This window comes from Hemicordylus capensis, chromosome 6 (assembly GCF_027244095.1).
Source record: "Hemicordylus capensis ecotype Gifberg chromosome 6, rHemCap1.1.pri, whole genome shotgun sequence".
Classification (NCBI taxonomy): domain Eukaryota; kingdom Metazoa; phylum Chordata; class Lepidosauria; order Squamata; family Cordylidae; genus Hemicordylus; species Hemicordylus capensis.
Genome location: NC_069662.1, coordinates 39,235,371 through 39,250,384, shown reverse-complemented (window position 1 = coordinate 39,250,384; position 15,014 = coordinate 39,235,371).

Below are 15,014 nucleotides of genomic sequence, written 5' to 3'. Positions count from 1 at the left end.
AAACTGCCGCCCTGTAACCAGAAGGTTACAAGTTCGATCCTGACCAGGGGCTCAAGGTTGACTCAGCCTTCCATCCTTCCGAGGTCAGTAAAATGAGTACCCAGAATGTTGGGGGCAATATGCTAAATCATTGTAAACCGCTTAGAGAGCTCCTGCTATAGAGCGGTATATAAATGTTATTGCTATTGCTATTGCTATAGCAGGATTGCTAACCCTCCCAGACTGCCAAGGGATTCTACCAGAATTGGCATTAATCTTCCACTCACTATTTAAAAAAACCTAGGAGATTTTAATATCCTGTATCCCCCCACCCCACTCCCTGACTCCTGGCCAAGGTGGTACCTCCAAGAGAAGTCGCTTCTCCCAGGACACCTGCATGTCCATGACCATGGAGGTGATGGAGGAAGTGGGAAGGCATGGACTGAGAGATTTGGGGTGGGATGGAGGTTGCTTGGGAAGAGGCTTTCTCAGTGGTGTCTCAGCCTGGTTGACGACCAGGTAGAGGCAGCAGAAGTGCTGGCTCAGCTTCTATTCCTCCAGCTGCAGGCAATGGGGGTGAACAGCACCAAGTCTCCCCTGGATAAACTTGCTGCATGTATGTCTGCCATCTTGGAATCACTACTCTGTTAGGAGCAGGGGAGTTAGGTCTCCTGGAACAATGTACGTCAGAGCTGACAACCCTAGTCTAAAAAGGCACCCAAGGCAGTTCACACAAACAAAAAGATTAAAATAGAATAAAACCAAAGCAATCATAAAAAAACCAAAACGGCTGGTCAGAACCATAGAGAGAGAAGAACAGCACAATAACACAGATCAAATTGTAAGAGATCTCAAATCTCTTACAAAATGAAAAATGCATCCTATGCCAGATATGACAAAATAAACCATATGCCGGCCACAAAAGAGTCACAATTTCCCTAAAGGTGGAAATTGAGAGGTCCAAGTGGGCCTCATGCGGGATGGAGTTCCATAACCTGGGAGCAATTACCAAGAAGCCCTGTCCCAAGTAGTATCACCAGAACTGCCCTAGAGCGCTGGCTAAATTCTTCAAATGTACTTTTGGCTTCAAGTGGGGAAATTAGCTGGGCTAGATGGAGCAATTTGGTTCCCGTATCAAATTTGAGCAAGTTTGAAGTTTTGGAAAATATGAGGAGACAGAAATACAGTTCAGCAGCTTTATTAATGGTGTATGGTGGTACAAAATGCAAAAGTTCAGTTAGGCAAGGCAATAAAACTTAGCTGATTATTTTAGGCAAGAATACGGCTAGCAATAATTTAGCTTAAAGGTCTAATTTAGAGATTGATTGGTTTGGCTCCAGTGCATGACCTGTGGAAAGTGCTTGAAAGTAGTGGGGAGGCTGAAAAGATAGAAGGGGGACTAGGAGGCTGAGAAGGGCAAGAGGTTAGTTTACCTTTCCTTCCCTGGTTTGTTGGTGTGTTCATTGTACATTGGTTGGCCTCTTCTTGCGGGTAGCAGGCAGAAAAGCGAGGGAGAAGAAGAGCAAGGCTACAACTTGCATGAGAGTCCACAGGATAGGGATCCAAACAGATTCTGAGGCCATGTGTTTTGGCCAGAGGCACTTATAGCTCAAAATGTGCCCCGAGGCAGTTTCCAAGCCCTGTTGTCTACCCGGAGGGTAGCAGATTGCATGAAAGACAACAAAGCTTGTTGCTACTTGAGCTTGAATCTCATTGAGTGAATCTTGCCTGACAAAGGCAATGGTAAAGTTATGTAGATACGTGTATGAGTTGAATAGAGCTGTGCTGAACTGAATATCTGAAGAGCTGGATGCCTCTAGGTGTACAAGATTACAAATCTCCTGTTTTGATGTGCACATTTCCCTGAGTCCTTGCCAACTAAATAGTTAATTCAAAGATGGGTTGGGAAATGCACCGCTTATCTGTGTGACTCCCAAGGAGTGCTCCACTGTTATCTCTCATGAAAGGGAGGATTTCTTCCCCTGATTTGATTCACCTTTTGAAATAAGTCTGCTCATTGGCTATTTCCTCCTCTTGGGTGAACAAGAAGGGTGGGGGCATCCCATCCAGACCTTGGGGTACGTTTCTGCATACTTAGCTTATGCCTAGTGACCAGCTGTGGGTCTTGCCAAACCCAGACAGGTAAAAAGGTTATAATGGAGGCTGTGATCCCACAGTCCTGTATAGCCTTCCAATGTAACATAGATAGAGAGGTGCTCTCTGAGCTACCCCAAAGTCTGGCAACAGTAGGTAAGATGCCTCTAAATACCAGTTGCAGGAGAGCAACAGTAACAGATAAGGCATGCCCTCACCTCTTTCCTGTGAGCTTCTCAGAGGCATCTGGTGGTCCACTGTGTGAAACAGGATGCTGGACTAGATAGGCCTTGGGCCTGATCCAGCATGGTTGTTCTTGTGTTCTTAAGTACCTACCAGCCTTACTTCAGATGGTAGTGGATCAGATCACATGGTAGTGGATCAGATGGTAGTGGATCAGATCACATTGCCAGCATTACTTCACATTGAGAGCCAGCATGTTGTTATGGATAGAACGTTTAAATAGAACTGAAGAGATCTGAGTTCAAATCCCTATCCTTGTGGCAGCAAGCTTAGACTGGCTGTCATATTCCAGCAGCAACCTGGGAAGTGTACTTTCACCCTGTTTTTGCAGCTTGCTGGCTACTGTCTGCAATTCGAGACTAATCCAGATCCCCTGCCTGACTAACCTCTTGTTACCCCCTCGGAGATAGTTAAATGTGTAAGCACAGTTGAAAGCGGGTAAAGCTCCAGAAGGCTATTATATTCCCCTAAAACCAGGGGCGTAACAAGGCTGGAGTGGGCCCAGAGACAAAATTTTAAAATGGGCCCCTTGCTGATACACACACACAAGGAGGGAGGCAGGGAGGGAGAGTCGAGAGACAGAGAGAGAGATACTAGCCAGGTCGAAGGAAGAAATACGAAGGAAGGATCATAATGAAGGAAGTTCTGCGGGTGTTGGGGAGTCATGTGACTTGCCTCTGGGGGGGCCCTCGAGGCGTGAGGGCCCCCAGGCAGCCGCCTCCCCTTGCCTAATAGTAGTTATGCCCCTGCCTAAAACTGATAAAAGCTAATGTAGAGTAGTGGGCCCCAATTCTCACAAGCCACTTTACATGCATCAGCCCAACAGCATGTGTTCCAAAGGACTGGGATTCAGCTTTTATTGTTCCATTCTTCAAAAAGGGAGTATTATCAACAAGCTGTATGCCAGACATCTACATTGGAAACTGTTGGATTGGATAGACCAAGAAAACTCTTAATGGAAGAACAGGCTGGCATTAGGGTGGGTCAGGCAACCCTGGATCAGGGATTAGTTTTGCATCATTTAGTAGGGAAATATACCAGTAATTCCTAAGGAGCTTTGTATACTGCCTTTGTAAATTTTAAACCTGTCTTCACTCTTATTCCAAGGGACAGACATTGGAGAAAGCTTGAGGCATCCTCCATATATTGACAATTGTTTGTGCTGATTCAAAATCTCTATCACAGAGTTGTAGTTCAGCAACATCTGGAGGAAACCAGGTTGAGAACCACTGCTCTATGATAATACCAATCCTACAGTAAGATGCAACCCTCAAGGCCAGTTGTCTGATGTAGTACTGACTTTGAAGAGTGTAAAAGGGGTGTATATTTGCCCCATCATTGTTAAATTTTTACATTAGTCCTGTGTTTAAACCTTTTGCAAATCCATATTTTCATCTCACTGGGTATAGCTAATAAATCTTTCTGTGTATTACTTTATGTGGATGATGTAGTAGAATTATCACGGGCATCTATTGGTTTGAGGAGAATTCTGCAGGCCCTTACCTCCTACTGCAATGATGAACTCCTGAGTATAAACTATCAAAAGATGAAAGTAATGGTTTTTTGCTATGTTCCCATTCCCAAAATGAGAACATAATTGTTCAGGTAATGTGTTATAAGTATCTGGGCGTCATTTTTCATGCCACAGGTTCCTGGAAGGTGTAAATTAAACAGAGACAGAAAGTGCCCAGAGAAGTGTGGCAGCTATCCTCAGATTTTCTCATGCTACTGGAGGCCATCACATCCCCACAGACATTAAGGTTTTTGAGACAAAGGCTGAAGCCCAATTGTTGTATGGAAGTCAGCTATGTGACTGTCATCATTTTGCCCCCCTGGAAGTTGTACAATCTAAATTTCTGAGAGCTCTCATCTCAGTTTCATGAAGTATATGCAATGCAGCTCTGTACCTGGAGGCACCTTAACTAAGACAGAGGCCCAGTCTTGGCTCAACCATTTCAACTTTGGGCTCAAATTAATATTCTTTCCGATTGGTCTGGCTTCCTTACCACTAGAAGATTATTTCCAGTCTGCATGGAGGAGGTCCTTAGTAGATAAAGTATCATTTTATGGGTTCAGCCCTGGTTTCTTGATTTCTTTTGGTTATTCGTAAGCTAAAATTACAGTAAGACAACATATATTGGATATAGAATTACAAAAAAGACTTCAGTTTGGTTCCTAATTATTCTAGCTTAGGGGGGTTTAGGAATAATTTAACTCCGACTAGGTACCTTTCCAGTTTGATAGTTCCAAAACATCGGAGAGTATTTGCAATGGTGCATTTTAACATTTTACTTTTGGCTTTGCTCGAGGGAAAATACTGGAACAGTCTTTGAGAGTATCTGTCCTTGTGAAGCAGGTGAAGTTGAAATGGTGGGCCATCTGTTGCTGTATTGTGGGTATTACTGGGACATTCATACCATTTTTATTACATCTTTTAAAATGAAATTGCTAGGCAGGTCTAAGGAATTTTACATCTCCTTTATTAGATTAAAACCCTGTTATTTCTTACAGTGTGGCTAAGTTCTGTTTAGTAGCCCGTGGCATCCATCTGTTGGTCAAAAGGATTTATTTCGATATGGGAGCTCAGGCTAATTGATTATCTAAATCTTCTGTTTGTGGAATCTGTATTTTGAAATTTTGCTATATTGTATGTGTGATGTTTTGCTGGTCAGTGATGGTAATAAATCTTATTACTACTACCAAATCCCCCTTCAGCCATGAAACTTTCACTGGGTGACTCTGGGCCAGTCACTATCTCTCAGCCTAATCTACCTCACAGTGTTGCTGTGAGAAGAAACACAACCATGTATACCTCTCTGGGCTCCTTGGAGAAAGAGTGGGATATAAATGTAAAAATAAATGGATAAACTTCATGGACAGGAGGAAGCAGTTCTTCCAATACCTGGGGCCCAAATCATTTAAGGATATAAAGGCCATCATCAGCACTTTGAACTGGGCTTGGAAACAAATCAGGAGACATTGTAGATTATACGACTCCAGGGTAATGTGATCAGAGTAACACCTACCCACACTATAGCAAACAAATAAATATTTTTCCAAAGCAGAGCATATATTGAGCCCCAGACAGCCCTGTCCCTTCTCTTTGATTAATTAAGCACTAAGACATAGTCTTGATGAAAGGGTGGTGAAATTAGTAAGCAAACAGGTTACTAAATTATCAGGATGTACATTTCAAGTTTTGGCATTTCTATGCAACACCACCATAGATGCTGAGATTCCAAAGTGTCAACTTTATTGCTTGTGAGGGGGCTGGTCTTGTTATGTTAACCCTTGAACCCTTTGAGGTGTTTTTTTTTTTTTTTAAACACATTTAAATATGATCTGGAGGTTTTAATTGCATGCCTTCTGTGTGCAGCTCTTACATACATCTGCTGGGGAAAATACACCTGTCTGCGGGGGGAAAGAAATCAAAGTTAATTTCTTAGAGAGGAAGAAATTATACTTTAAAATGCACAATTGTGAGGAATCGGCTCCCTTGTGTCTTTGAGTCCGTTCTTTGTTTCTCATTAGGAGCATCTCCGTCCTCTCTTCTCCGGCGAGGCTCTCTCTTGTTTTCAGCCATTGGTTGCCTTGAAGATGCTTTTGATCCTATATTCATTAAAACTTGATCCTGCTGCTTCCCAACAGCCCTAATGGTGTGTGAAATTATTTTCCCCCTTCTCGAAGACACCACTGATTCAGCCAGCATCCATGGAGCTGGAGAGCATACTCATACGCACATGCGCGCGCACACACACACACACACACACACCAAGCGCTTCTCTGAGTGATTCAGTTCTGCTCCCCTCCACAGAAGAGAAATTAATCTTCAGTGTTATCTTGGCAATCTGCTTTCGCAAAGGAGAAGGGGGAACTCACGCGAAACAGTCTTCAGCCTTTTAGTGGTGTGTGTTTTCCACATCTGCAGGTAGGCAGAGAGGGATAATTGGCCAAAGGGCATGGTAGGAAAAGAAGAGGGTGATCTGTCTAGGATGACAAGTGGCAAGAAGTGGTGCAAAAACAAATACATGCAAGGAGAAAGTACGCCTTAGTGGAAGGACAGGGAATGAATAGATGGATGTTTTGTGTGGAGACAGCTGTCGGTTGGCTGCTGCCAAAGAAAGAAAGGGAAAACAAACACGGTCATAAGAGCAGCATTTATTAAAAAGCCAGAGAGGCAGAACAATCTTGAGAAGGACCCCAGCAGTGGCTAAGACTAAACTTCACTTGTTAGGAACACAGGAAAATAGGAAGCTGCCTTATACAGAGTTAGACCATTGGTCCATCTAGATCAGTATTGTCTATACCACACTACTAGCTACAATTTATTGTGTCTGAGCATAATGGGAATTGCAGTTCAGCAACCCATGGAGTAGGACAGGTTGGGAACCCCCAATCTACACTGACTGGCAGTGGCTTTCCAAGGTTTCAAGCAGGAGTATCTCCCAGCCTCTCTGGAGATGTTGCCACGGATTGAACCTGGAACCTTCTGCATGCAAAGAAGATGCTCTCCTACAAAGCTACAGCCCTCTCCTCTAAGGGGAATATCTTACAGCACTCATATGTAGCCACCCATCCAAATGCAAACCAGGGCAGACTCTGCTTAGCAAAGGAGACAATTCATGATCGCTACTGTAAAACCAGCTCTCCTCCCCAGAAGTGATTTAACACCACTTACATCTTGTTGCAGATTCTGGCAAAGTTTAGATTAGATCAAGAACCGCTCTTCCTTTTGTTGGCTCCATCACTAAAAGGCAAATCATTTATTGTATAGACCTTTTGTCCCTGGTTTACACATTTCCAGTCAATGTTAGGGTAGCTGAACTCACCTATTATTACTACATATTCACTTGGATTGGCTCCCTGGTTTCTATCTGCATCTGAAGACTGAGGAAGAGAGGCAAGGGACTGTTTTACTAGACTGTCACGTCTGCTGTGTTTGCTCTATCCCCTTTTAGATCTTATATAAGATGGGCTTGCTTTGCAGCTTGGAAGGGTGGGAAATGGGAATTGAACTGTTTTACTGATTTGTCTTGCCAGACTGAATGCCTAGATCAATGGGAGTCTCCCCCCACCTGCTGGGGGAAATAGCAGCCATGTTAAGACATGGTTCAGACACTGAAGTTATTCACACAATCAAGAACTCTGTTCAAGTCATTCACACAATCAAAAACTGTGTTCGATCCAGGTTTGAGGGCTGTGTGTGCTGCCAGTTTTTGGTTGTGTGAAAGCAAAGTAGGAGGAAAACCTAGATAGAACTGACTGTAAAACCTGGGTAACTTTTCCTCCTACTTTGCCTCCACACAGTCACTTCTACCCAGGTTTTCCTCCTAACTGGCTCCACACAACCAAAAATTGGGAGCACACACAGCTCCCAAACCCGGGTAGAACAGTTTTTCATTGCATGAGTGACCACTGAGGCAGGTAAGGGATTAAAAGCTCCCCTTCCTCCCAATCCAGATCCACCTACCCATGTCTGCTATTTAGCCTTTAAAAACAACCCCCCGCAAAAAAAAACCCCTTCAAAACACCAACCATGCATTTGTCAAGCTATAGTTTGACCAGAGCCAATCTGTATGAAGTGGGATATTCCCCCTTCCTGGCTTTATCATCAATCAGATTTCACCACATGCATTGGGGCCATCACACAGCAATGCTTTCTTACTGATGACCATTGTAGACAGGAATCACAGGGAAACTCACCGTGTGATGGCTCCAACTCCAGTGGTGAGTTCTGCTTCACAACATGGCTGCCAGGTGGGAAACCTGCCACAGAGATGCTGTTTGCTGCTGTTCAAATAACATCTGGACCATTGTGAGTTTTAGTTTGGGAGATGACAGCATTTCTTTAGCACTGTGTTTCTCTTGACAGGGTGATGGCCTGCAATTTCTTGTCACAGTGGCTTAGTTTAAATATTTTTAGCTTAATTTCCAGTAAGCTTATGAGATCACTCGGCATTCCCTGTGTGTGTCTGTCTCCCTGCCCTCAACTTTGCAATGCCTGGACCAATATGAACCAAACTGGGTACAGTTGTAGGGACCCATAGGGACACCTCAGTGGCATAGTTTGTGATGATGTCATCCACACCAATTCAAGAGGGCAGACGTGTAAACGTTTGAGGAGCAAGTGGACTAACTTGTGAACTGTCTAATCGATCTGAACCAAATTTGGTACGTTTGTAGTGAGTGGCACATAGGAATGTTGGAGATGGCGTTCCAGTGCAGCGACCTTTTGCACCAACGATCTTAATGACCACTGGGGCATTTGGAGTAGAAACAGTGAGTAAGGGTCTCCCTATCTATTCCTACTCTATGACCCCTGATCTGACTCTTCAGCACTTCCTGTGCTGAGTCACAATCCTTCCTTTCCTCTTGAAGAGTAGATGGAAACATCTAGGATTAGGCCTTTCCTATCCAAGTGTACTTAACCAATAAATACTTAGTATTTAGTTCTACAAGAATCTCCATGTGTTTTCTCTAAATGCTGCAACAACTAAACCATCTTTTGCTACCTACTCTGTAACTGGAGTGTGTGCTCTCTTCCCTAGTGCTCTGCTGTTTACCTACTGGGAGTAAAACTAACAACCCCCAACAAGGGACACTTCAATGGCATAGTTTGTAAGGATGTCATCCACCTTGATTCAAGATGGCAGGCAAATGAATGTTTGAAGTGCAAGTGGGAACCGATTTGAACCAAATTTGGTACAGTTGTAGGGACACCTCAAACACATGATTTCTAATGATGTCATCCAACCCAATTCAAGATAGCAGACGCATGAACATTTTGAGGCACAAGTGGGCTTACTTGTGAACTGCCTAACCGATTTGGACCAAATTTAGTCCATTTGTAGAGATAATGAAAGGAAAGTACTCAGATTAGTTCTTACTAGAATTTGTTCTCTTAAGATTTATAGTTCATTAGACTCTCAGCCTTCTGATATGTTGTCTGTTGAGTCTTGGCTACTGGATCCAAGCTATACACAAGAATTGCTAATTATAACAGGTTTATATACAACTCTCTGATAGGGCTTTTAACACAGGCCTGCAGCAGGGTTACTCATAGGCCAGTGGGACAGAGGGAGGGTAGGATCTGGGCTGTACTTAAGACAGGGCTGCACAGCTTTGGCTCTCCAGCAAATATTGGCCTGATTGTCAACTAGTGGCCACTGGCTGGGGATGATGGGAGTCCTAGTCCAAGAGCTGAAGGGCTGAAGTTGTGCAGTCCTGAAAGGGCAGGGGTGGACCAAGACATTTTCCTGCCTGAGGGCAGCTCTGACAGTTAGATTCTCCCTTACACCTAGCTCAGGGGTCCCCTGATGTTGCTAGACTACACCTCCCACCATTCCCAGACAGAATTGGCTGAAGCCCTTATGACTGGAGGTGATGCAAGAGTTGCAGTCCAATAACACCTGGAGACTCAAGCTTGGGAACCTCTGGCCTAGGTCAGGGGTGGGAAAACCTGACCCTCCAGCTGTTGTTGAACTACAACTCCCATCATCCCCAACCACAATACATTGTGGCCAGGGCTGATGGGAGCTGTAGTTCAACAACAGCTGGAGAGCCAAGTTTGCCCACTCCTGGTCAGGTCAAATTTGCTTCCTTGTAATTTCAACCCACTGGTTCTAGCCCTAGCAACAAAGAACGTTCCTTCTTGTATGCGATCACCTCTTAGATATTTTAAAGACAGCTGTTCTATCCCCTTTTAGTCTTCTCTTCTCCAGCATCTCAGCACATCAGCTTTGTTATGTGAAAGGCCCTAAATCCCGCCTGATTTCTGGAGTATTTTTTACATATCACAAGGCAGGATCAGACAGCCTGCTTGGCCTACTGACAAGGAAGCACCACTTCCTCCTTCCCTCCCTCCCTGACTAGAAAAGCTCAGAAACTTTGCAGGCTTCCACTCTTTGCTTTGAGGTAATGCCAGGGCCCCTCTACCGAGTGCCTGCTCTCTCTGTCCAAACAATTTTATTTATTAAGAAAATGCTGGAAATGGAGTTGCATCGGGGACCAACCAAGACAGGCAAGGATGAAAGGGAGAAGAGATGCGCTGCCAAGTTCTTCCCCCCACGGAGGCTGCCTCTTCGTCGGCTACAAGATAAAGCTTCACCTTTCTTAGCGGATCTATCAAGCAGCTCCTTCCTAGAGGGCCAGTGGACACAGAAGCATCATAATCTGCTGTTTGGTTCTGCATCTGTGTGAATAGCCCACTCATATCTCTGGAACGACCGAGAACTGACAAGGGCCCTCAGAGGGTTCTGGCAGAAGAAAACCAAAACCAAAATACACGCCACCTTGACAGCAGGCATAGCTGGACGGCAGTGACTGGCTTCTGAGCAGTAGCAACTGCTAAAGATACATAAGGCCAAGACCAAGACCTTGGCTATATATGTACCCAAGAGAGAATTTACTATTGAGAAGTTGCTTCAGGTCAAAGCCAACCACTTTAACTGGAGCCAGGGATGAAGACCAAGGACCAGTCCTCAACTCTGCTGTGCAGGGGATGGGGATGGGGCATAGATCAGTGGCAAAGCAGGTTCAATCCCTTGCATCCCCAGGTAGGGTTGGGAAAAGACATCTGCCTAAAACCTTGGAGAGCTGCTGCCAGTCAGTGTAGATCAGGGCTACTGCCAACCAGGGCTGCACAACTTCAGCCCTCCAGCTGGATTGCAGCTCCCATTGTCCCTGACTATTGGCCGTGACTGGGGATGATGGGAGTTGTAGTCCAACAACTACAGCTGGAGGGCTGAAGTTATGCAGCCCTGCTGGACAATACTGAGCTAGATGGTCCAATTTTCTTTAAGACAGCTTCCTTTCCTATGCTCCAAAGCAACACTGGCACCCACCTGACTCTCTGGTATATTCAAGGACAAGGGGGAAAACATGAACTAGCCATATCACAACCAGCGATATTGCTGTGACTGGTGGGGGGGCGGTACAACTCTCCCTTCTCCCCAAAGCAGAAAGCTTATGGCACCCCATTTCCTGGCTAGCAGCTGTTATCACTGTTCTGTCCATTTGCAGCCAACCCCAACCAACTTGGCAGAGGAAAAGAAGCTCATGATAATTAAAAGGAAACGTTGTGGACTGCAGCCCAATGCAATTCTGACATCCACTCAGTGATGCCTCTATTAAATAACTGGTACTTGGTATTTTTGTGTCTCTCAACGTGCACTCAGTGAACAAACTATATGCTGCTATGCTGACGGTGAAATACATTTGAAGAAGAAAAGAGCAAACTATTAGCTGTAGTTTACCTGTAGACATTCATTTATAGTCTCCTATTGTAAGAAGTTACTAACTTGACATACTTAACATGGTTGCCTTCAAAAGAACTTGAAAGCTAATATTTTAAACCTGCCTCTCAGACCCAAATATTGTAAAAAGTAAACTTTGGAACTTTTCAGAATTGAATTTTTGCCAGATTTGTACAATTTCAGGCCTGTGGTGCTGGAATCTAGCCATTTGACTGAGTTCTGATATTTGTTTTCCTGCAGAGAATGCCGAAGCTCAGAGCTCTGCCTTAGGTAGGATGAGTGCAGATCATAATAACGAAACCCAATGGCAGAATTTTCCAAGAGAAAGGGCTTTAGGATGGAACTACAAGTAGCCCTGGAGGAGAAATTATCTTTGCCTTTGATTTGCTAAAATTAAGAGGCCTGTACAGTACTTCAGTTACAGCTTCAGGGTCTGTTTAATCACAAGTGCCACAATTAGTTTGATGCATTGGCAGCTGATTGTTACTGGGAGATGAAACAAACACACACACAAACACAAACACACACAGACTGTGTATTTATGTGCATCCTGTTCTGAATGCAAAGGTTCAGGCAGCCCAATAAGAATGAAGATGCAGGTTGTGCCAAGTACACATTTCTCACCAGTGATAACTACAGCCAGCTTCCACACCCATTATCGCTTAGCCTCTGAAACAACTCCAAACCATTGTCTGGACCACTGGGTACCTGGTCCTTTCTCTCTCAGCCAAACCTACCTTACAGGGCTGATGTGAGGATGAACCACATCTTTGACCTCTGAAGAAGAAGGGCAGAGCAGGCACAATCAGTATCAGGAAGGGCTTATAAGCCAAAGGACAAGTGCAGGAAGGCTTTTCATCTGTTTTAAAATTAAGCCCTGGACAATTCCAACAGGGCAAGGCTCTCCCTCCCACTTAAAAAAACACCTGATCAAGTATTTTGCTCTTATGCCTGTTCTAAAAGCAATTCCAACATTTTACAAAGTTCGAGGCAAATGTGGGAGGAAAGACGAGATTCCTTCCTTTCACTGTGGAGAATGTGTTTTCCTATTGGTTGGCTTTTAGGAAAATAAGAACAGATTGGACAGATTACAGGAAGGCTTCTCAGTGTAGCTTTTCAACAAGCTAGTCCTAAAGAAAGGCCAACTTTAGTAAAGGGGGGAAAAGTGTTCTTGGGGCAGAGACCAGGGACATCAGAAGAGATTAATCTAAGTCAGTTGAAGACTGGAAAGGAATTGGAAAAGGAGGGGAGTTTAGGGGAGAGAGTAAGTTTGCAACAGCCACTGAGGAAGGGAGATCAAGGTCCCAGCTGGAAGGCGAGAGGCCAAAGGCACAGAGCAGATGGAGGCTGGTAACGACAGCTGGTGGAGATGAGCTTTCATGTGTAAAGTTTGCTCCGTAGAGAATTTGGCACTCTGACTTAGAAGGCATCCTTATGTTAATAGCCCCTCCTTGATACAATGCTGGGGAAGCCACCTGAGGGGGCTCAGAGGAGGGGTTCTGCTGAAGCTCTTGGGGCTGCTAGTTAATTAAAATGCAGCTCCTTTTAAACTCCACCATCCTGTTAAGTTATGGCTGAAGATTTGGTGTTTGCTGGGAGGAGGAGGGCTGGGTTTCTTCAGCAGCATGGTGCAGGATTTGATCAGATCCTATGCTTTTGCCTCCATGTCCTCAACTTCAAGATATTAAGATTCAATCTGATCTGGACAGGCGTGAATAATGGGCTGAAACCAACAAGATACAGTTCAGAAACAAATGTAAAGTCCTGCATCTAGGTAAGAAAAATCAAATGCACAAGTAGAGGATGTGGGAGACCTGGCTTGGCAGCAGTATACATGAAAGGGACCTAGTGGATGACAAATTGAACATGAGCCAGAAGTGTGATGCAGCTGCTAAAAAAGCTAATGCAATATCTTAGGCTGCATAAACCTATAGCATCCAGCTCATGGAAGGTAACCATTCCACTCTATTCTGAACTGGTCGACCTCACGTGCAATACTGTGTCCTCTTCTGGGTCCCACACTGTAAGCACATTGATCAACTGGAAAGGGTTCAAAGAGGTTTGCTAAGCAGGGTTTATCTTGTTCTGCATTTGGAAGGCTGACTACATATGAGTGCTGTAGCATTCTCCTTAGGAGATGGGGCCATAGTTCAGTGGGAGAGCATCTGCTTTGCATGCAGGAAGTCCCAGTTTAAATCCCAGGTGGCATCTCCAGGTAGGGCTGAGAGAGGCTCCTGCCTGAAACCTTGGAGAGCTGCTGCTAGTCAGTGTAGACAATACTGAACTAGATGGGCCAATGCTCTGACTCGCTATAAGGCAATATCTTATGTTCCCATGTTCAAAGGTTGCATGAAGCACGGTAAGAGAAGAGGAAGCTGCTGGCAACCTTCCCTCCTCCTTGCCCTTTATGCCACTTTCAAAGTTTGGAAAGGTTGGTTTTGAACAGGAGCTGTCCCCTACCAAGGTCTTGGAGCACTCAGTGTCTCCCCTCTGACACTGCAATACCTGCCACTCCTGCTCACAACTCTGGACAGTTTCCTCCACCTTCTCACAAGCAGCTGCTTGTTTTCCTGTAATGCCAGGGTAGTATAGAGTTTGAATGGTGAAGCATTCTAGATGTTGCTGCTTGCATTTCTAAAACAATCTCATTTTTCGCCCCAAATAGTTGCCAGGTTATTTTGAATGAAAACATACAGACAGGCAGGCAGGCACAAAATGAAGCATCCCTCCAGCTCCTCTTATGCCCTACCAAGTTCCTCTCACAGCCTCTGGCAGCATTCCAGCCTTCTTCTCCTTTACTTTATCCATACCTCTGCTCTTAGCAAGGAAACCCCAGGTTCATCCTGTACCACCTCAGATTGCAGGTGGGAGCACATAGGATTGGATGCTCTTACATACAAAGCAATTCCTTGCACACAAAAGATTAGATGTTCCAAATTCTAGCTAGCCTTCTCCCTGACATACTCATATTCCACAGCAGGGATTTCCTTTGGTGGGAGAGCTATGGAGGCATATTCATTCCCTCATACCTGCAGTGGTACAGTCCAGACACAGGCCTTTCATCTCAGCAAAAACCAGGCCTCTATAAAGCTTGGAATGAGGTACACAAATTCAGCACACAAAACAGCAACACATGCTTTAAATGTGCATACATTTTGAATGCAGAATATACCCGACTAAATGGGCTTCCTGGGGAAAAGACATTTCTCAATGCAGTCATTTCATCCAACAGGGGCATAGCGAGGCTGGAGTGGGCCCAGAGACAAAATTTTAAAACGGGCCCCTTGCTGATACACACACACTCACTTCACATTTGACTTGCCTTTGGGGGCCCCCTCGAGGCGTGGGGGCCCCCAGGCAGCCACCTCCCCTTGTCTAATGGTAGTTACGCCCCTGTCATCCAACAGTACATCAGCCCATGAGACAATGTGATCACGGTTTCTT